We start from the raw sequence: 25,214 nt of genomic DNA on the forward strand, positions 1-25,214 counted from the left end.
TAGTGTTCTATGGGCTACAGGTTCATCGCAGTAAATTAGGCCTACTGTTTCTTCAGAACAGATGCGTTTTTTATATAAACTTGATCGCATAAGGCATGGATAAAAAAAAAGGAAAAGTCCATTCAAGTACTTGCTTTAGCAGTGTGGCATACAATTGTCGTCCAGTAAAGCATTACTCTAGTTCAGACAAGCAGCTCCACCACTCGTTAAATCGGCATTGGGTTATTATTAGCCTATCCATCATCATTCCTAAAGGTCGAAGTAAAACGACTGTTCTATGTCTCCTGGATAGTTTGTTCATTCTTGAGTTTATCTGTTCATGGGTCTTACTGTCTGTCTAGATCAGGGATGGGCAACTTTGATGGGGTGGGGGCCACAAAAAAATCTGAACTCATAATTAGTGGCTGCTGTGGCTCGCGGGTCTGCATACCCACATCCATAACCACACACGCAGTCAACTGATTTGTGCAATCAATCTATTTGTGCAGTTAAACTACTTACTTCTTAACTAAATACAAAATACCAGTAGCCAGGGCCAGTCCTAGCATGTTGGGGGCCCTAAGTGAGATTTGAATGACCCCCCACCTCGTGATCATGCAAAGAGAAACATTTGACACAATTTGCCATGGAGGAAATTGTGAAATTTTATGACCATTTTCATGCAATTCTATTCATTTTGCCATGGGGCAGAGATTTTGTTTGCAGTTTTACAGCTACTTTCCTGCAATTCAACATATTTGGCCATGACATGTTAATATGATATTTGAGTGTGATAGCTACCTAGCTACTAACTTAGCAAGTTAAATGCACAATTGCAGCATTTAGCACCCTTTAAAAAGTTAACTTAATAGTTATAAGTTATCTAGCCGGCAAACGTTTAGTTGAGAATTCTATACTGTAACTGGAACACCTGGCGCGTGCTGCACAACAGTGAGTAACTCACAAGGCTCCCATCTTTGTGTGCTTGTAAACAAACACCCCCTGACTGGGGACTACCGGTAAGCTTCATAATGAAAAATGATGTGACAGGTGAAATGAAGAATGCGATCTTCTTTATCTCCTAACATATTGCACTAATTATAGTTTCAACGGTATTGACAGTATTGAAAAACCATCCTATGGCTTTTTCCAACTACCTCTGTATACGGTATATACAGTATACCGCCCCAGCCTAATATCTAAATTGCACCTTGTGTATTCTACTACTCTATGTCTCAAAAATAAGTTCAACATAAACGCAACATGTAACTATTTCAAATACTTTTTTGAGTTACATTTCATATAAGGAAATCAGTCAATTGAAATAAGTTAATTAGGCCTTAATCTGTGGATTTCACATGACTGGGAAATCACATACCTTTAAAAAAAAGTAGGGGCGTGGATCAGAAAACCAATCAATATCTGGTGTGACCGCATCATTCAGCGCGACACATCTTTGTTGCATAGAGTTGATCAGGATGTTGATTGTGGCCTGTGGAATGTTGTCCCACTCCTTCAATAGCTGTGCAAAGATCCAGGATATTTGCGAGAACTGGAGCACCCTGTTGTACACGTTGATCCAGAGCATCCCAAACATGCTCAATGGCTGACATGTCTGGTAAGAATGCAGGCCATTTTCAGCTTCTAGGAATTGTGTACAGATCCTTGCCACGTTGAGCCATACATTATCATGTTGAAACATGAGGTGACAGATGAATGGCACGACAATGGGCCTCAGGATCTTGTCACAGTATTTCTGTGCATTCAAATTGCCATTGATAAAATGCAATTGTGTTTGTTGTCCATAACTTATGCCTGCCCATACCATAACCCCACCGCCACCATGGGGCACTCTGTTCACAATGTTGACATCAGCAAACCACTCGCCCACACGACGCCATACAAGCTGTCTGCCATCTGCCCGGTAAAGTTGAAACTGGGATTCAGCAATGAAGATAACACTTCTCCAGCATGCCAGTGGCCATCAAAGGCGAGCATTTGCCCACTGAAGTTGGTTACGCCGCCAAACTGCAGTCAGGTGAAGACCCTGGTGACCAAGACGAGCAAGCAGATGCGCTTCCTTGAGACGGTATCTGACAATTTGTGCAGAAATTCTTTGGTTGTGCAAACCAACAGTTTCATCAGTTGTCTGAGAGGCTGGTCTCAGACAATCCCGCAGGTGAAGAAGCCGGATGTGGAGGTCCTGGACTGGTGTGGTTACACATGATATGCGGCTGTGATGCTGGTTGGATGTACCGTCAAACTGTCCCTTGTGTGCCACATGAGCGGTGGCATGTGACACACAAGGGACGGTTTGCAAGGATATCAGAAGCACCCATATAGAAGAGTGGAGCGCACTCAGCCCGATGGAGGCTGATGGACTCGCTGCGCATTTCCCCTGCTAACAAGTGTATACAGGACAAAACACCAGCATAATAATTAATTGGAGCACCTAATTGGAGCACGTTGTTGTACACGTTGATCCAGAGCATCCCAAACATGGCTTATGGTAGAGAAATTAACATTAAATTCCCTGGCAACAGCTCTGGTGAACATTCCTGCAGTCAGCATGCCAATTTCATGCTCACTCAACTTGAAACATCTGTGGCGTTGTGTGACAAAACTGCACATTTTAGAGTGGCCTTTTATCTTCCCTAGCACAAGGTGCATCTGTGTAATGATCATGCTGTTTAATCAGCTTCTTGATGTGCCACACCTGTCAGGTGGATGGATCATCATGGCAAAGGGGAAAGTCTCACGAACAGGTATGTAAACACATTTGTGCACAAAATGTGAGCGAAATAAGATTTCTGTTCATATGCAAAATTTCTGGGATTTTTTTATTTCAGCTCATGAAACATGGGACCAACACTTTACATGTTGTGTAAAAAATCCCAGAAATATATATACTGAATGTACCAAAAATGAAGGACACCTGCTCTTTCCATTACATAGAAAGACTAGGTGAATACAGATGAAAGCTATGATCCCTTATTGATGTCACATGTTAAATCAACTTCAAACAGTGTAGATGAAGGGGAGGAGACAGGTTACAGAAGGATTTTTAAGCCTGGAGACAATTGAGACATGGATTTTGTATGTGTGCAATTCAGAGAGTAAATGGGCAAGACTGAAGATTTAAGTAGCTTTGAACGGTGTATGGTAGGTGCCAGGTGCACCTGTTTGTGTCAAGAACTGCAATTTTCACACTCAACAGTTTTCCCGTGTGTTTCAAGAATGGTCCACCATCCAATGGACATCCAGACAACTTGACACAACTGTGGGAAGCATTGGAGTCATCATGGGCCAGCATCCATGTGGAATGCTTTCGGCATCTTGTATAGTCCATGCCCTGGCGAATTGAGGCTGTTCTGAGGGCAAAAGGGTGGGGTGCAACTCAATATTAGGAAGGTGTTCTTAATGTTTCGTACACTCAGTGTGAATGTTTTTGGAAATGCACCCATGGGCTGGCAGTTGGCATCCGTCGGCCTAGATACATCAGTACATGATAGTGAATGACGGCTTGGCCTATTATCCTTTGCCTCTCACAGTAGGCAGTAAGTCAATTCTGCAAAAATATTTGTATTGGGATAATGTGATGTTTGGTACTTGTGTGTATGTTGTTATTTGTGACCTGGCAATACCCATGACTACATGTATATATAATATTGCATAATGTATAGGTTAATTCATAAGGCATTATAAATGCCTCATGTTGCATTATGAAGAGGTTATGCACAGGAATTGTTACCAACATCCCATATGCCTGTTATGGACATATTAACTAATAACAGCCATCAGAAATAATGCCACAGGAGATGTTGCTTGGGGTTGGGACTGCAGTTCATTAAGTCCCCAGTTCATTACACCTTATTACAGCCATTACTTAGCCTACCTATAATTCACCTGATTCCCCCAGTCATGACGGAGAATAATTGATTTCATTTGAGTGTTTTTCTCACTTTGAAGCTGATAGCGCAGGCTGTCACTGAGACCTGGTCCACCTAAATGAAATCAGACAACTTCTAATATATTGCTTTACCACATTCACAATCAAACTTTCAGATAAGCTTTATTGTGATAAAGGAGTTTAAAGGAGTTTCTGGCTTTATACTGAGCCATTTAACACAAATGGTACATCAACTGAACAATGTTTTGCCTATTTTTTGACACTTGTCCACACAAAACACATTAAATATATTGTGGGTTGCAAAATATGATGGTCTGGAAGTAGTTTCATTTAATGTATTCCATAGGCCTACAATGTAAATACGATTTTGTATTTCAATCACACATGTCAGTTGCCTCATTTAGGAAGGTGTTAACATTTTTTTGAAGACAGTCCAGAGGGGTGGTGCTGGGTGGGACATCTCCCTCCCTCCTGTTATCTTGCTCATTACATTTATATTGTCTCTTCCTGTGGACGCTCAATTGTTGATCATATGAAATGTTACATTAGATATGTCAAATAGCATGGCTGAGGCGTATGTTTCAACACATCAGAGTAAACATGTGAAGGTTAATGCAGCTTGTCAAACTGTGCACAGATCCCTGGTCCCAGCAGATAGTTTTTATGGCATAATTTGCTTTGCATAATTGCTGGCCTCTATATTCTACTGTTAACACACAGCCTGCTACTGTTAACACAGAGCCTGCTACTGTTAACACACAGCCTGCTACTGTTAACACACAGCCTGCTACTGTTAACACACAGCCTGCTACTGTTAACACACAGCCTGCTACTGTTAACACACAGCCTGCTACTGTTAACACACAGCCTGCTACTGTTAACGCACAGCCTGCTACTGTTAACGCACAGCCTGCTACTGTTAGCACACAGCCTGCTACTGTTAACACACAGCCTGCTACTGTTAACACACAGCCTGCTACTGTTAACACACAGCCTGCTACTGTTAACACACAGCCTGCTACTGTTAACGCACAGCCTGCTACTGTTAGCACACAGCCTGCTACTGTTAGCACACAGCCTGCTACTGTTAGCACACAGCCTGCTACTGTTAACACACAGCCTGCTACTGTTAACACACAGCCTGCTACTGTTAACACACAGCCTGCTACTGTTAACACACAGCCTGCTACTGTTAACACACAGCCTGCTACTGTTAGCACACAGCCTGCTACTGTTAACACACAGCCTGCTACTGTTAACACACAGCCTGCTACTGTTAGCACACAGCCTGCTACTGTTAACACACAGCCTGCTACTGTTAACACACAGCCTGCTACTGTTAACACACAGCCTGCTACTGTTAACACACAGCCTGCTACTGTTAACACACAGCCTGCTACTGTTAACACACAGCCTGCTACTGTTAGCACACAGCCTGCTACTGTTAGCACACAGCCTGCTACTGTTAACACACAGCCTGCTACTGTTAACACACAGCCTGCTACTGTTAACACACAGCCTGCTACTGTTAACACACAGCCTGCTACTGTTAACACACAGCCTGCTACTGTTAACACACAGCCTGCTACTGTTAACACACAGCCTGCTACTGTTAACACAAAGCCTGCTACTGTTAACACACAGCCTGCTACTGTTAGCACACAGCCTGCTACTGTTAGCACACAGCCTGCTACTGTTAACACACAGCCTGCTACTGTTAACACACAGCCTGCTACTGTTAACACACAGCCTGCTACTGTTAACACACAGCCTGCTACTGTTAACACACAGCCTGCTACTGTTAACACACAGCCTGCTATACTGCTGTTTGGCTGATCTGTTATCTTACCTGTTTTTTCTGAATTCTCACTGAATCCTCTTGCCGCTGTTTGAGTTTTTGGCTGAGAGACAGATTGATATCTAGCTCTTACAATCGATATGGTTTATAAATCAATATGGATGGAGTATATTTTATTGATTTTATATGACTGTAGACGAAAGCAAGGAATTGTGTCCTTACGTTTATTGAAACTAGTGTAGGTTACATTTTGAAATAAATGAATGAATGAGACTCTGGTAATGTTTTGTTGCAGCAGTGCCATGGGTGAAAGTTATACGGTACTACATTATTGCATTTTAAGGTAGGTGAACAAGCTTTTGGATCTCAATCAGAATGACAATGACAGTTTCTCTTTGAAATTGTCTTTAATAAAAAGACTGATATATGTGGCACATGATATGGTCTTTATAGATACATGTGAAAAAGTCCCAATGGATACATTTATCTCCCTGGAATTAATTTGGATAAGCACAATACAAGTTATACATAAAATGTATGCATGCATGACTGTAAGTCACATTGGATAAAAGCATCCCGCTTAATGACATATATTATTTTATTATTATATTACATAGTTTGACAGTGTGGCAGCAGACACTTGATGGCAGTACTCTGAAAGTCAACCAAATACTTTTTGGAGGATTGCATGCTCTTGAAATGTACTCATGGTAGGGATATTTGATGACAGCCTGTGATGTATTGCCACCATAATTCTGAACACATGTTAAGGGCAGTTGGCTACATGTTTAGGGCAGTTGGCTACCAAAACTGTCCGGCAATTTGTTTTAACACCTACTACTGTAAGACTGTAGCTATTTTAAACCATAGCCACTATTGAAACATATAGCATCTGGACTTAGTATCCAAGTCACTTATTTGGCTCACTGAAATATGGACACTTCAGATGCTTTGGCTATATGTTTTCCTTTGGAATTGTGTAACATCTATGTGAGCCATACACACCTTTGTACATTGGTTTCCAGCAACTCCTGCTCAACATAGTTATGGGCTGTACTTGTTTTTCACTAGCCAAACCCAGCAGGCAAAATGTGGCATTGGGCATCATAATGATGTTTTCCTGGTAGTAAACTGTTTCTTTTCAAGTGACGTCAGATAGCTTGTGTGATGACTAACCTTTTCTGAGACCTGAAGACTTGCCTAGGCTTTAGCTCAGCTGGAAAACACAGTATTAAGGCACACAGACAACACAGGTTCAAACTCGGACTGTATATGTTTTAGACAGCTATTGTTTTATCATGAAAGAAAATAAATTGTTCTCCAATACGCGGTTCCGTAAGTGCTTGAAAAACTAAGCTGCATGCATTGCAGCTTTGGTTTGTTTCTGCCTTTTATTTCTGGGCCGAAAGCCACCTGCGATTAGCCACATGGTGGCATCCTGCTGACCAGGCGCCAGGGGCCATACCCGATTCACTGGAGCCTGTCTCTGGAACCAACAGATTTACATTCATATTCCTCACTGGCAAGCATATGTCAGCTTTTAGCAAGAGGACCGTAGTAATAAGATTGATCAGGAGCGGGGCTGGCATCGTAACAAAGCACCTCAGGTATCTTTCGATCACTACTTAGTAGGGAGACTGGTCTGCGGTAACATTGATCTACCCAAATTCTCATCTTGTTGCCTGTGTAACTTGAACCCTTCTTTGTCACAGATATCCTCCTATCCATAAATGACGGCCTTCAATCACACTGTATCATGCAGTACGCACCGAAAATACAGTTTGAACACAGTGAGAACTTGGAAAGATGCTTTAGTTCTCGTGATATCCATGTGTCGTTTAATGCTACAGGATTTCAATAAAAAATGTGTGAAGAAAACAACCCACTCTAGACGTGGAACTAGAGTACAAAGCTTGAAAATCTCAGAACGATCTCTTTGATCACCCTAAATGTTGCTTTTGAACCCTCTCTTTCTAAGGTCTGGACAGTTTTTGCCATACAATGCAATATTGGCCTTTGCAAGCTTCCTCTGAAAAGGAGCTGCCAAGTGCTTCAGGTCAGGCTCTTTTGTGTCCCTCAGACAGCCCAGTGGGATGTTGGATGTCAGCTCTGCTCGTCGATGGAGCAACTTGACGACCTCAATAATTCAGTTGAGGTGACCTGGGTAATGCCAAAAGCCCCTGGTCTGGCAGGCTGATGAAGAGCCATGATAGACCAGGGCCAGCTGCTAGTTCCTGAGAGACCCTACTCAGCAACACTTCTCCCCCATTCTCAATGGGGGTGAAGACAGAAAATGTAAAAAAATCAAGACATTGAGTAGTTTGGGGGAAAAACTGTTGTAATGATATACAGGTCAATGGTCATTGATATCCAGCACGCCATCACTTGTATTCAAGAATTTGGTATTTTTCACCCCCAGAAATTAAGAAACAGCCAGCGCAACGTCAGTGGAATTTCAGATGGATGGTTCTTTAATAAGGGCTGCGGTCTTTCTGTATTATGATAGTGTGTTATCATGACCTATATATTCTTCCCCATAATGCTGACACCTGTAGAATAAAATCCCCCAGTTAATTTGTTCTGTTGTTTGATTAATGCACATCTTTAAGTGGTAATATACTCATTATATTATTCTCTGTTAAGTGCATAAACTGCATACGATCATGTTGTCCCTAATTTTGTCATGCATGTAACAATTCAAAGATGGCTCCAGTTTTTTGACTATGTAGTAGTCGGTTTCATTCTTTGCACAAATAGAATCCTATCACAATTAGCTTTCCCTGATTGTTTAGTCTGTCTTACTGAGGTTGTTAACGTGGAGTCAGACTCTTTCAGTAATCACAATTTCTTCCTGTAACCAATTCATGAGTTGAATGTATTGCCAGCTCACATTGTATGATTAAAATATCTCTCAGGAGAAATGGAAGGGTTTATCCTTGCTTGTAAAAAGAAAATATGCCTTTTTATCTACATTCAGACTCAGCACTTTTGAGTAACATCCAGCATTTTAATGTTTAACCAATAACATGGTTTGAATGCACACAGCATTCGGTTTCAATTTTGCTTTAATCCATACATATTATGTCTATTTTGAAGCTTCAACATTTATGCCACCTCATATGCTATTGCCAGCAAACAAGTACTTTAGGAACAATCCAAGTAGAATTTACTACCGAGACATAAATAAGGATATGTGCAATTTAGCATTTAGGAATGTTTGAGAAATGTTTTGCCAATCAGTAATTGAAGTGTGACACTCTATTTTCATTTCCTCACCAGTTTCATTTGAGGCTTCAGTCCCATTTTCTTTCAGTTATTAGAAAATATGTTTGACAAATGTTATGTTCATCATGCCATATTTTTCATTCAACCACTCATTGTCAGTTTACGTCAGTGCCTGCGATGGCCTTACAACCTCATTACAACTCCACCACTGCCCAAATGTCATTTATTTCTCTAAGGGCATACTGATCATTGTGCTATTTGACTGTACATTTTTACAATTCCGTTGATGATATATTTTCAGATGCAGTCAACTCATGCAGGTAATCAGGCCTAATTAATTTAAATGTGGTGAATATTCACAACCTTGGCCAAGCAGCCATTCCTACACAGTTCAATTAAGTTAATTTAGATTCATAATATTCAGTACCTCCTGTATACAATAAAACAACTTATATCTCTGTACTGATGTGTATTATTTAGAAAAGGAATGGAACATTGAATTAAGGCAGTAGCTAATGGAACATTGAATTAAGGCAGTAGCTAATGGAACATTGAATTAAGGCAGTAGCTAATGGAACATTGAATTAAGGCAGTGGCTAATGGAACATTGAATTAAGGCAGTGGCTAATGGAACATTGAATTAAGGCAGTGGCTAATGGAACATTGAATTAAGGCAGTGGCTAATGGAACATTGAAGTAAGGCAGTGGATATGATTGTGTGGATATGATACATACACTACCATTCAAAAGTGTGGGGTCACTTAGAAAGCACATTTTTTGTCCATTAAATAACGTCAAATTGATTAGAAATACAGTGTAGACATTTTTCATGTTGTAAATGACTATTGTAGCTGGAAACAGCAGATTTTTTATAGAGTATCTTCATAGGTGTACAGAGGCCCATTATCAGCAACCATCACCCCTGTGTTCCAATGGCACATTGTGTTAGCTAATCCAAGTTTATCATTTTAAAAGTCTAATTTATCATTAGAAAACCCTTTTGCAATTATGTTAGCACAGCTGAAAACTGTAGTGCTGATTAAAGAAGAAATAAAACTGGCCTTCTTTAAACTGGCCTTCTAGGCAGAGTTGCAAAGAAAAAGACATATCTCAGACTGGCTAATAAAAATAAAAGATTAAGATGGGCAAAAGAACACAGACACTGGACAGAGGAACTCTGCCTAGAAGGCCAGCATCCCGGAGTTGCCTCTTCACCGTTGACGTTGAGACTGGTGTTTTACGGGTACTATTTAGTGAAGTTTCCAGTTGAGGACTTGTGAGGAGCCTGTTTCTCAAACTAGACACTCTAATGTACTTGTCCACTTGCTCAGTTGTGCACCGGGGACTCCAACTCCTCTTTCTATTCTGGTTATAGCCAGTTTGCGCTGTTCTGTGAAGGGAGTAGTACACAGCGTTGTATGAGATCTTCAGTTTCTTGGCAATTTCTCGCATGGAGTAGCCTTCATTTCTCAGAACAAGAATGGACTGGCAAGTTTCAGAAGAAAGTTATTCGTTTCTGGCCATGTTGAGCCTGTAATCGAACCCACAAATGCTGATGCTCCAGATACTCAACTAGATTAAAGAAGGCTAGTTTTTTTGCTTCTTTAATCAGCACTACAGTTTTCAGCTGTGCTAACGTAATTGCAAAATTATTTTCTAATGATCAATTAGCCTTTTAAAATGATAAACTTGGATTAGCTAACACAACGTGTCATTGGAACACAGGAGTGATGGTTGATGATAACGGGCCTCTGTACACCTATGTAAATGTTCCATAAAAATCAGCTGTTTCCAGCTACAATAGTCGTTTACAACATTAACAATGTCTACACTGGACAAAGAAGTGCTTTTCTTTCAAAATCAAATACATTTCTAAGTGATCCTAAACTTTTGAAAGGTAGTGTATAAGGGGAGGTGTGAGTCTTATAACAGTATAGGGTATGTATATAGGTTGCCTGGAAATAGATAAACAGACTTTCAATAGGGCATGGAAAAACATACTATTACCACTTCAGATAGCCTACAACATGTCAATATCTCTCTTTCTATGTGATCTTAGGCAACATTTTTATATTTATTTTTTATATCCAAAGAGCGATAATGATTGCCTCATATTCTGCGATTTTGCTTGCGTCAGCAGATTGTATTAAGACTCAATGAACATTATTCATTTGTCGTTGTGCTTAAAGCTGATTGGTTGGATTTGTAGATATCTCGTTGCTGTTTATTATTTGGTGTCCTGTCTCACATGAAGAGATGCATTTCACCTCTGTGTCAAGCCCACCTCAAGTGAATCGCAGTGTATTTCAGAGAAATAAATCCCTGTTAGTTCTGGTTAAAGTTGGAATTTTAACACTGTTATACTCCCTCTGAGATCATTGCACAACAGTACACGTGATAGAACAGTGGAGTATGTACTACATTTTTTGACGCTCCTTTTCAAAGACAAAACTATAACAACTTTATTGGTACGCCCAGTGGCTCTGTTTCACCTTGCTCATATCTCAGCTTTAAGGCGAGGTCTATACTAATGTAAGACGTTGACATACTTCAGCATTGGTGTCCACTGATGCCTGAGTTTCTGGATTTCTCATCCTATCAATGATTGTAAAAAAACGTAAAGGTTTCTGCAAAGACACCTGAATGTATTTAATGACAAAACTCACAGCCTCTCTGAAAGGGCACACACACACACACACACACACACACACACACACACACACACACACACACACACACACACACACACACACACACACACACACACACACACACACACAGCTAACTCAATAAAAATCTTGCATTGGCATTGGTCCTTGTTGTAAAGCTTTAGACAGATTGAACAGAAATCTGGTTCTGATGGGATCCAGACTAGAACACAGGCAGAGCCAGGGAATCTGATGGCATCAAGATTAGAACACGGGCAGAGCCAGGAAATCTGATGGCATCCAGATTAAAACACAGGCAGAGCCAGGGAATCTGCTTTCAACAGACAAACACTTCTGTGTCTCCAAAATCACTGGTGTCAGGAGGGAACAGGCAGCAGCTGATGGAAGAGTGCCCTTGTTACTCCTCACCCCATTCCAGAGAGTTAGAGGGAAGAGAAAGGAGAGAGGAGAGGATAGAGACTCGACAAGATGAATTATGCAAAGCTGTCAGAGCCGGCTATTGTTGGAGGTGCTGGCTGTGTTAAAGTGAGCCGGCCTGATCCCCACCACCCTCCATCACCACTTTCACAACTCCCTTGGCGAAGGACCGTACGGTCCCTGCAAAAACAAATAGGAAAGGGTGAGGCCACAGAGTGGAATGGATGGGAAGGGCAGCTAGCTTGGCATCGTGGTGGCAAGTGGAACATCTGGGAGAGGGGGACACGATGGAACCAATAACCATATGTTTTTATTGGCTTTATTTACAGAATACAGAGTCAGGGGTTACGTCAGGTGGTAAACGATAACCATGTGTTTTTATTGGCTTTATTTACAGACTACAGAGTCAGGGGTTACGTCAGGTGGTAAACGATAACCATGTGTTTTTATTGGCTTTATTTACAGAATACAGAGTCAGGGGTTACGTCAGGTGGTAAACGATAACCATGTGTTTTTATTGGCTTTATTTACAGACTACAGAGTCAGGGGTTACGTCAGGTGGTAAACGATAACCATGTGTTTTTATTGGCTTTATTTACAGAATACAGAGTCAGGGGTTACGTCAGGTGGTAAACGATAACCATGTGTTTTTATTGGCTTTATTTACAGACTACAGAGTCAGGGGTTACGTCAGGTGGTAAACGATAACCATGTGTTTTTATTGGCTTTAATTACAGAATACAGAGTCAGGGGTTACGTCAGGTGGTAAACGATAACCATGTGTTTTATTGGCTTTATTTAAAGAATACAGAGTCAGGGGTTACGTCAGGTGGTAAACGATAACCATATGTTTTTATTGGCTTTATTTACAGAATACAGAGTCAGGGGTTACGTCAGGTGGTAAACGATAACCATGTGTTTTTATTGGCTTTATTTACAGAATACAGAGTCAGGGGTTACGTCAGGTGGTAAACGATAACCATGTGTTTTATTGGCTTTATTTAAAGAATACAGAGTCAGGGGTTACGTCAGGTGGTAAACGATAACCATATGTTTTTATTGGCTTTATTTACAGAATACAGAGTCAGGGGTTACGTCAGGTGGTAAACGATAACCATGTGTTTTTATTGGCTTTATTTACAGAATACAGAGTCAGGGGTTACGTCAGGTGGTAAACGATAACCATGTGTTTTTATTGGCTTTATTTAAAGAATACAGAGTCAGGGGTTACGTCAGGTGGTAAACGATAACCATGTTTTTTTATTGGCTTTATTTACAGAGTACAGAGTCAGGGGTTACGTCAGGTGGTAAACGATAACCATGTGTTTTTATTGGCTTTATTTACAGACTACAGAGTCAGGGGTTACGTCAGTTGGTAATTGCTGGCTTTTGGACCCTATCTTTTTTTTTAAGCCAATAAATGTAATAGTCGATCGGGAGAAAAATACGATCTTATTACAAAATAATGCTTTTTATTTATTGATGGAAATATCAGTCGATGGAAATACATTTGACAATCACGCTTATAGGTCTATAGGTTAATGTTCTTTAGTAGAATTAAATTGGGGCGTGTGTATTTTCATTAGTCATCATTTATCTTATTTATCAAACACAACTATCACATGCGCACAGCATACAGAGCCTATTTTGAGCTTGAAACGTGTGATTTGATTAGACCAGTCATTGCACAACAATTCTAAATGCAATCGCATGGCCACGATAAAAAGAGCTACTATTTTTATTTCTCAACTGGCAATTGAAGGGCGCCTCCCATTTGCCATTCAAGTGCATAGTCAACGGTAGGCAGTCCATCACCATGCCACCCAATGTGAGCTGGAGGCAGTATGCATTTTCAAGACATATACTTAATTTTTGTAAACCTGAACGTTTATTTCAGATTGTGAGGCATGTCTTTCCGTGTTTCAGAGTAGCCTAGGAACCTTAGAAACGTAGAGGCAATTATTTTATAAAGACTTCTTCATATGCAGTTGAAACCAGCATTTTTCTCCTCTTGTATTGGTTTTCAAATCAACTTTCTTTCGTTGTCTAGAAGCCAAAGGCACAATCCTAGTCATATTAGAAACTCATCCTAGTTGCTGCATCTTTAGATTTCCCCTCTTTCTAAGATTCTAACAGACATTTATATCTCTGTCACATGTGGAACCGCTCGCATCAGATGTGGTGTTTTCCTGCAAATTGCATTTTGGCAAATGTTTGTAAATGACATTTTATTGTCTCCTTCATTACAGGAATTGCGTGTTCTGTTCAGATGAATTACCATAATTTAAATGTGAATTATGTCATTCTGAGCACTGTGGGTGGACTCCCTAATGGGTTACATACCCAATGCATATGGTTCCCATAATTTCTCAAATGGGCGTTAAATTAAACTCTTCCCGGTCACATTGTCCGGCGCCTCATTTTCTTTACGGAAACCCTGGGTCAGGGGGTCTGAGTTAATATTTAGAACAGGCCTTCGGAAATGTAATTACTTGAACAAAGAGGGCTTCGGGAAGATTTGCCGTTTCAGCAGGGAAGTCTCCAGTGGTTACTCTCCTCTCTCTTTGCAAAATGCTGTTTGTGCTTACGTCAGGAATGTGGGTCACATTGGTTGAAACCAATTTATTTGTCTGTATTGGCTCTGAGCCACGTCTGTGGTGGCTTCTCCTTTGGTCCTCTCATGTGAATCGTGAGTGTGAAGCAAAAAAATCCAACACACAATCCCTGATTTTGTGTCCAAACAAGAGAATTGAGCCTAGATCATAAAAGCTTATATTCTCGAAAACTATGTTACCAAATTGACATCAAGACATTGACACTATATTATATATATATAGTGTATGGTTAATGTTTAGAAGAACATTGAGACTGTATATAACAGAATAAGCAGGTTTAGGAGGATCTGGCTGGGGAATCATGGACCTGTGTAGTACTGTGCTACACTACATAGATCATGGAGTGTCACTTCCCCCTGCCTCACTGCCTTGTCAACGTTCCCACTGTGCCACTATAATACTGCAGTGTCGGCTTTTCCTTCTTGAGGTCATGGGTGACTGGCTGTCTCAATCAACCATATTATCAAAGGTGACACATATGGACCAGAGGGTTAGCATCCTAACAGTATGTAGGACAGTTCTCAATCCGAATGGGGAGACGTGGGGATAATTGTTGGTGTATTGCAGTAAGGCACTACGTGGACATTATGTAGGCCTATTTGTGGTTTTGGTATCCAAGCAACGAAGTGGCTTAATCCTTAGATAGAACTTCCTTGAGTTCACAGCACAGCACACTACACCAGACATCTTCTATGAGTATCTCCCTAGTGTCCTCAAAGCGTCCCCATGTACAGGAACTACCTTCATTACATTTTGATGAACTCCGAAAAATGTTGGCGTTAGTAACTTTGGATCCTCCTGAGGAAGGCAGTATGTGTTCACATTAAAGACGTGCCCGGTCGTTCACTTTGCTTTGTGAGAATCCGGCCCGCCACGACATTTCCCCATAACACACCCATGGGGACTTATAGCTGATTAGGACACTAATCTTATTCCCCCTGTTGGGTTGTCGGCGGCTCGACAGACAAGGCTCTTAGCAATATCGTCTATCAGCCCCTGTGTATAAAGTCTATAAATCAGAACGGATCACAATCGGGGAGGTTTGTGGGTGAGTCCGTTCTTGGCAACTGCACAATAATCTTTGTAAATGTGGGTCAACATCTCCACTCTTGTCTCTGCGTTTGAACGTGGCTTTTAATATTCCATCGATGCATAAAAAGAAAGAACAACCTATCACCTAGTGAAAGGACTTCTCAGCAAAATTCTCAATAAAAACTTTGAGGTCGAGAAAATATTTTCTCATTTCTCTTGGATCCAAAGTTTCAGTTTCAGTACAGGGAAATGTGTAAGTGTCTGATACACCTGTCTTTGGGCTTCCAGCTGAGTCAAGAGAGAAATGAAATCCTCACCAGTGAAAACCCCTTTTCACACCCTACACTTAATAGTAATGGATAATTAATGTATCTACATGACCTGCCGACCTCATACACAAACACACGTCCAGGTCGTGGACAAAAGGAATTTAGTCAAGACAATCGAGGTCTGAACTGAGGCTGAAAGAATAAAAGAAGGGGCGGAGTGAGAGGAGAGAAGATCTGCTTTATAGAGGAGTTCATGCAAGGATGGTGGGGGTTAGGGATGGTGGGTTTGAGTGGGCTTACGTGTGAGGTTTGAGAGATGGTGGTGGTGTGAGTGTGCTTACGGGTGGGGTTTGAGAGATGGTGGTGGTGTGAGTGTGCTTACGGGTGGGGTTTGAGAGGTGGTGGGTGTGAGTGGGCTTACGGGTTGGGTTTGAGAGGTGGTGGGTGTGAGTGGACTTACGGGTGGGATTTGAGAGGTGGTGAGTGTGAGTGGGTTTACGGGTGGGGTTTGAGAGGTGGTGTGTGGAGTAGGCTTACAGGTGGGGTTTGAGAGTTGGTGGGTGTGAGTGGGCTTACGGGTGGGGTTTGAGAGGTATTGGATGTGAGTGGGTTTACGGGTGGTGTTTGAGAGATGGTGGTGGTGTGATTGGGCTTTTGGGTGGGGTTTGAGAGATGGTGGGTGTGAGTGGGATTACTGGTGGGGTTTGAGAGGTATTGGGTGTGAGTGGTCTTACGGGTGGGGTTTGATAGATGGTGGGTGTGAGTGTGTTTACGGGTGGGGTTTGAGAGGTGGTGGGTGTGAGTGGGCTTACGGGTGGGGTTTGAGAGATGGTGGTGGTGTGATTGGGCTCACGGGTGGGGTTTGAGAGGTGGTGGGTGTCAGTGGGCTTACGGGTGGGGTTTGAGAGGTGGTGGGTGTGAGTGGGCTTACGGGTGGGGTTTGAGAGGTGGTGGGTGTGAGTGGGCTTACGGGTGGGGTTTGAGAGGTGGTGGGTGTGAGTGGGCTTACGGGTGGGGTTTGAGAGGTGGTGGGTGTCAGTGGGCTTACGGGTGGGGTTTGAGAGGTGGTGGGTGTCAGTGGGCTTACAGGTGGGGTTTGAGAGGTGGTGGGTGTCAGTGGGCTTACGGGTGGGGTTTGAGAGGTGGTGGGTGTCAGTGGGCTTACGGGTGGGGTTTGAGAGGTGGTGGGTGTGAGTGGGCTTACGGGTGGGGTTTGAGAGGTGGTGGGTGTGAGTGGGCTTACGGGTGGGGTTTGAGAGGTGGTGGGTGTGAGTGGGCTTACGGGTGGGGTTTGAGAGGTGGTGGGTGTCAGTGGGTTTACGGGTGGGGTTTGAGAGGTGGTGGGTGTCAGTGGGCTTACGGGTGGGGTTTGAGAGGTGGTGGGTGTGAGTGGGAGCTTTTGAAGATTAAGTCGGGGGATTAGAGTTATCTGAGCTTCTCGTCTCTCCCCTCTCTGTTTTCCAGGTTGAGCCGAATGGGGCTAAGTGGACAGACAGACAGAAATACAGACGGATAGACAGAGGGACAGACTTACCAACGGCGTAAACCGGAGTGGAATATCCCAAAGCGAGCGTCTCAGGAGAGAAGGACACAGTATGCAGGCAGCATGGAACAGGTGAAGGAGCCTTTCTGCTCACTCTCCAAGAGCCAGAGAGAGAGAGACCGTGAAAGGGAGAGGGATCGGGAACGGCGTCACACCGCATCATCAACAGACCAAGAAGGGGCCTGCCGTGTGCCAACCCAGAAGTCCTACAGCTCTAGCGAGACGCTGCAGGCCTACGACCATGACCCCGCCCGGCTGCTGTTCTCAGGCCGAGTCAAGGAGATGGCCCACCAGGAGAACAATGACTACAGCAGGCCAGGTCAGTACAGCCACAGCTCTATTCCAATAATATGAAAGGATGATTCATAATAGGTCTGCTGTTTGGATATCATTTGTTTCATACGTGTACTTTTTAAACATACTTAACTTGGGAACATATGGGAGTTTGGTATAATAAAAGAAATTGCAAGGTGTATTATAGAATTGAAATTAATTGTCTGCTGTTGAGCTCATTGACATAGGAAAGATAGATAGAGAGATACTATATTAGTAAGTTTATCATTCTTTCATAGGGCCTCCCATGGGTTTCCTTGAAAACTTTATTTTGGTAATGCATGATCCATTAACCAGCATTCATAGTTCGTCATTTGAGGTTTGTATTACTCCATGATGAACAGTAGAGCTCTTTTCGATCTGTGCAGTATGTACAGATCCAAACGAAATGATCGCGCTCCACTTCACATACCGTTGATAATTACCCATTGAACTGCTGAGCAAATAACCCACCGTTGTAATTGGTTGTTGGCAATTGGTAGGAAATGTTCATAATAAGAAAAAAGTTGGGTGGTTTATTTTAGTGTCATAGACGATTCTTGATTTTCTAAAATTGCATATTTTATGGCATATTTCTCATTGATGTCTGCTAATTGGCGCCAACTGGAAATGAATTGCATTCTAATTAGGCTGTGGGAAGAATATTCATTTCCCCTTTATTTCTAGATCAAATTACAACCTTTAATGAAAAGGTAATGAGCGATTAGAATTATGATCACTTCAATTATCAATAATTGTTATCTACACATTTCAAAGTTGTATCTGTTTTTAAAAGTAAATTCACACCTTAAGTCAAATGTATAGGTTAAGGTTATTAATTGTCTTTTGAAGTTTTTAACACATGACATACAATATTGTCAAAGTCCGGAATCGCCCCCCTGCAGTTTTTTCTTTAAAATGTTCTTTGTCAATTTCACTTGTTTAAATGTTTTCTGCCATGAAATAACCAGTAAACTAAACCAAATGACAGTTTGAAATGAATACATTCAATGCTAATTTACTTACATTAATCGTGCTACCTGTCTTGTCTGCACTAATGATATTTCTATATTAATGTGGATAAAATACATGTCTGTAATCTTATGCAGCATGACGTTACATTCTCTATTATTCAGCTAGCTGAATACATTTTTTTTATAGAATGACTTTGAATATATATATGAAAACATATATATTGATAAATATATACACTGAACAAGATTTTCCATCCAAACTTGTTTTAGTTCTGTCCACGCATTTAGAAATATAAATTCAGTGAAATGTACATTAATTGTAGATTTTTGCTGTTTACTTCAGATTACATTCTTTTTTCTAAATCCAGCATTGACGTCCTGTAAATTCCCTTGCATCTCTGTTTTTCACCATTTTGTTTCTCTATTAAATCAACACTTTAGATCCAGATTTACAAACAATTAAGACACAGAATTGTGGAACTCTTTCAATTTACAAAAAATAATAATTTGGGTCGTTGTACAATGAGTGGGAGTCTCTTTTCTCTGAGTACACACCCACAGTTTGTAAGGAACTCAGTCTGGCTTTCAACGGACTCCTGAAAGTTGTAATAGTAGAATGCACGAGGTGCCATTTGGAAATTGGGTCGTGCGTCATCAGTTTTCCTCTTGTCATGTCAGTCATTGCATACATTAGAGAGCTATTTATAACTTGTCAGAAATGTCCAGATCAACAAGCCCATGTCAGCTAACGTTATTTTTGCCCATAGATTTTGTTGTAACATTCAAGTCACTCAAATATCACACGAATACACATTAGACATGGCAACATGAATAGAATTGCAAGAGAATGGACTTTAAAACTGCAAAATGTTCACTGCCCCACTTGACAAAATGTGTAGAATTGCAGGAAATAAGGTTTAAACCTGCAAAATGTTCTCTCCACCATCAAGAGGGGTGTGAACAGTTTGTGTCAAACCGTGCTTGTGCCCATAGAAATAGACGTGGCGCGTGTGCACGGTGGGGGGGGGGGATGTTGTTTTCAGCAGAAGTCCTATCATCTTCCATCTTACTTGAATGTACAGTATGTCTGTTGTGACTTGTCTTCTGATTTACTGGTTGGCTTTTATTTTTGTGAGGCTTCTATGTGTTAAACCTACTGCCCTTCTAAGAACAAACATTTTAAGAATCACAAAAATATTTAAGCTACACATTTTGGCAAAATGGCAGTCATTGTAAACAAGGATTTGTTCTTAACTGATTTGCCTCGTTAAAAATAAAACAAAACGTCCGCACCAGATATTCTGGGTTTGGGATTGGGGTTTGAGAACATTGTTAAATTATAGGCCTGCTATTTGGTTTTGTCTGTACAGGACAGGCCTTCTCGCTGAGGCAACTTGGGATATGTGAGGCCTCCACACGCAGAGGCCTGGCCCTCTGCCCTGAAACGGGCCTCTCGCACCCCCTTGGTAGCTACTCCAGAGGAACGGTCCCCACAAAGAATAATGAGCACACATCTCCGGAACGTACCATGGCTCTCTGGGGCAGGGGTGCCAAGTCAGGCCAAAGCTCATGCCTGTCTAGTCGCTCCAACTCGGCCATTACCCTGACAGACACCAAAATGGACAATAAGTCGGACAACGAAATTGGTGAGTCTGCCACACCTTTATTTTTTAATTGTGATCCCCCTTATTCCTGTTTTTGTGGAGGTTTAAGTAGGAAGTTAATCGCACAACAAATGTGCAAACTAGTAAGCATTGTACCGGTAATATTTAATTGGTGCTCAGGAAATCTCTTTCATTGGTGGAAGCGATAGCGGTGGATTCTGATTGGGCATGTGCAGCTGCTGTTTGGGGATAAAAGGCATGTTTCATGGCCTCTTGTGGATAAGAATTTGGTCTTCCAATTGAGTGTTTGGTAGTCACCTGGTCATCTCCACATGGAAGCAGGGGAGTTTGATAAAGTTTCCCCTTGGGCTAGTGTGTAATCAACGATAGCTTTGTAAAGCGTCGGTCAGAGATTTTGCATAGAAATTCCACAGTAGTTGAACGAGCACACACAATAGCTGATTTAAGAAGGTTCAATGGTTTGAAGTGCAAATTTAATCATGCTCGAAACCCAAAACTTAAGACTGTGGTATTCTTTTGAAGGAAGATCTTCTGTGCATCAAATGTGGGATAAAAAAATATACATTTCTGTTTATTCTTATCAATATTGCTTTAAGTGATAAATGACTCTTTCATTTTGATTTGGAAAGGGTTTGTACTCAAACAAAAAGTGGTCTATACAGCTATCTAAAAACACAGTTATTTTGTTGCTTTTGTTGTGTATAGAATGTGAGGCACTTTCAGTGTATAATATTCCTTGCAGTGATAACTTTTAAACTTTTTATCCGGCATTCATCAATGACTTTACAAAAAGTACAATGTTTTGCCTCCAACTTTGAAGTGATGTTATTGTCTATTACTTATTTATTCATGTCGTGGTGCTCTTATATTTTCTACACATCATCCATGGTCTCAAATTTGTTCTTAGAGCAGTTTTGACAACTTTTGCTGCTGTTAAGCTAATTTGAGGAATACTTTTATCTTTAATGCTCTCAAAAAGCATTGAAAATCTATTTACCATAGTGGTATGTCTTGTCATCTCATATGTTTGCTATCGCCATACTTTTCAATAAGCATTACCAAAGGTACAGAAGAAAGAGAGATGATAGTAGTGGATTATCCAAGAATTATCCACAGACTTTCAACTGGCCAGAACATATAGAAAGGTCACATGGTACAAAGGAAATATTTTGTGTTCAGAGCAAGCAATATTTCAGTTATGTTCCAGAGAGATATTCCATACCACACTTGAGACGTAGATCTGAGACGTGGATCTTTCACCTCTCTTAAGAGCCTTTTTTCCTTATATAACATTATTTTGTTTTATTATAGACTCCAACTACTTTGTGACTACTACTGATGTAAAAAGGGCTTTATAAAATACATTTGCATTTGATTGGATGGAAAAACGTGTGGAAAATAAATTGACGCAAGGGTAGTGATCGGAAGGATTAATGCTCCCACCACAGTCCACATCTGCTTGTTCACACACTTCAATTTCTGTGTCCTCATCTAGTTTTTTCAAGCCCCACATTATTCATGTAACGCCATATAATGTCATTCCAAATAACTCATTGATGACGTGTAATGGGAGTAAAATAAGACATTCAAGGCACCTAACAAGGTGTTTTCTTATCTACATTACTTTTTCTCCATGTTTGTTGCAGCTGTTACATGCGATCTCTGTGGCTCAGAAAGCGCATTGGAGTTAGCTGGCTTCAAAAGGCTCTGACCTGGCCTCCTACCCCCACTACCCCCCGCAGCCTCTCTCCTTTGGAGTCTCTTTTGGAGATGTCTGGAGTGCTGCCGCTCATTTGTTCTTGTTAGTGCGACTCCCCGCTGTGACTTTTATCTCGCCCAATTTCCACCCTATTATTTTAATCATAGGGAAAATAAGCAATACGTGCCACATCTTGTTCGCAGGTAGCTAAGCTACCACCCGTTAGGAAGGCGTGGAAAGATGCCCAGAGTTCTCGAATTTTAATTAAACCCTAACCACGGGTAACTTTTCCGTCAGTTGTGCTTGTTTGTTCGTTTGTAGCTTAACCTTATTTGGATGTTTCGTTGTGAATGATAAGAGGTTCAGATCTTGACGTGTCATGCACTAATCAACAGCTACATTGTTGATTTGTTATCGTGTTATCCTTATCTTGTATCAGATGGCTACTTTTATTTTCAACTTAAGCAAAGGGGAAAAAGTCATCCTTTAATACTGCTTTAGATCTCATTCTTTCTCTCTTTTTGTCATGAAGCATTACACTTTCGACTTTCACTATTTAATGAAGCAGCTAAGAGGAATTACCCATCCAAAGGTTTCCATCAACTGAATATGCATGTGAAAGCCGTTACAAAGGGGCGTTCAGCTCCACTTATTCATAAATGAACTCAATATTTCATTGTAATTTGCACCGTTCTGGGCAGTCAGACACAGAAGACTACTACAGTCTTGGCAGACTGTCGGGCTATAGCATCTGCAACTGTTAATAACTGCCTGATCCAAGAGAAAGAAGACTACGATTAAAGACTGTGTTTTTGCTGGCTGTGTTTCATTCCAAAAGAATCCAGAGAATTTAGGTCCAGATTGACAGATTTACTTTGTTGGTTGTGATGTTGGTTGTTTTGTCGGTTGTGATGTTGGTTGTTTTTTGGTTGTTTTGTTGGTTGTGATGTTGGTTGTTTTGTTGGTTGTGATGTTGGTTGTTTTGTTGGTTTGGGATGTTGGTTGTTTTGTTGGACTGTTGTGTTGGCCCTGATGATGGGTTATTGTCTGTTCAGCGTCTAATAACAGTGAACAAATTGATTGAGACAATTGTGTCGAATCGTACCCTGTCGACAACAAATCCAATGCCTTCTGAACCGATGTCCTCAAGAGCATTTTAACAGCTGTTTTAACATATTATTAATGCTATGTGTCTGTGACATCTTATCAGTGCAAAAATTGCAAAAGAAGTCCAATTTATCCAAACAATGAAGACAGCCACCAAAGACACAGTTTTACACACCACTCTCAAATGGAGTATAACTCCTGGCTGCTTTATGTGAACCCTTCCAGTAAAAGGTTAATTGAATTACACGAGAAGACATTGTAACATGCAGTGCAGCACAGCACACACCAGAGAGCTGTGGGTATATGAAAGCACCTCACAGATACGCACGCACACACACACACACACACACACACACACACACACACACACACACACACACACACACACACACACACACACACACACTGGGAGTCTAACAAACAAAGGTTACACACCATCTGTCAACTCCTGCCTCAGATCCGCATCACATCATGATTACAGTGGAATCATTCTATTGATCATGGAAAATAAAAACACCCTCACACTGCCTATATAATTCAATATGGCCTAAGTTGTGAATATACAGAATAAGTCAAATCTTTAGTTTGGTCAAAGGCTCTGAACATCTGTGACGTTTTTGAAGAAGCGCTGAGAACGCATCAGTGTGTTTGAGCCACAGACTCTAGTGGCCTGAGAGCCGGCCACGTCCAACTCTTCTTATTTTCTCCTCTCCTGGTCCCATTGACTGCTCCCTCTCAGAAGAGTTGCCTTTATCTTTTATCGGACCGTGTCAATGTATGTAGGACACTGGCTGCGTGATGTGTGTACAGCGCAGAGGTGTCATGGGGGTAACATGCTCATCCATCAACTGAATCCACACTGCTTTTTATTTTGGTGGAAGACAGAGAGAGCTTGTGGTGTGGAAGATTTCCTTGCTGTTTCGTGGGGTAAAGGGTTAATTCCATTGGATCTAAACTTCTGTTACTTATTTGATAAGACTTGACTCATTTCTTTTTAACTCCTGGTTGGGGAATAATTTATGCCCAATTCATACCTTGACGACCTCTTTTCTAAAATTAGTTTTCAATTCATCCTGTGTGGTTACAGAGGAATTGAACCTGGCCTTGTTGTCCAAACCGATTGCTCTTGCCATTGTTGGTTAGCCGTTGGTAAGCAAAACATACCATTGAGCTTGCCATTGTTGGATTGTCTTTGGTAAGCAGTTGCATACACCAGACCAGACTGCACAACATGCTATTATAATTAAGACCTACTCTAGCATTGTCAATTACCAGACCTGCTATTGACTGTACTATATAGAAAGGGCTCATTTCATTTCAATAGGCAGCCTGATGGAGTAGCTGTATTAGCCTCCAACATGGAAACAGTTAGGGGTCTATTTCTCAACACATGGCAACGGATTAGGCTGCGTGTTGAGGCTGTGGTGTATATATAACTGTCTCAGAGCTACTTGTCCTTTTCCTTTCTTTTCAACAGAATTAGCATCATTAGCATCTACTCAAGTGTAACATCATGTTCCTTGAATAATACAATGCAGAGCTAATTTCGATCGTTGGTGGCTTTTCCCCTGTTGATACACTGTGTTTTATTGCTGGAGCAATCTTAGCTTTTGTAGACATCAGATCAAATCAAACGCTACGGGTAAAGACTACTTGTCAAACGGCCAAATCACATTGATGCTTATTGACGCTCCCATGTCAACTATATGTTTTGAATGACAACTCTTCTCCAATGAGCTCAGATAATGAAAAGGAAGGAAAAATGGTTGACAAGCCATTATAATACTGTGTGTATCCCTGTAAATAAGATGGGAATTTATGGAAACATAAAAGCAGCTATAAAGAGTGAAAATAAAAATAAAATAATTCTTATATGGCATGTTTTAAACATGAGTCACATGAGGGAAACTCACATTAAGATCAGTCTAATAGTCAGAGGACATGCATGCTGTGAATATGTATGCTAGGGGTGTGAACGTTTTAATGTTTCAGCGAAATTGGGATCCTTAACGTTAAGTGCCCAGAAACCTGCTCCTTTTA

The sequence above is a fragment of the Oncorhynchus masou genome, chromosome 32, assembly GCF_036934945.1.
Source record: "Oncorhynchus masou masou isolate Uvic2021 chromosome 32, UVic_Omas_1.1, whole genome shotgun sequence".
In the NCBI taxonomy this organism is placed as follows: domain Eukaryota; kingdom Metazoa; phylum Chordata; class Actinopteri; order Salmoniformes; family Salmonidae; genus Oncorhynchus; species Oncorhynchus masou.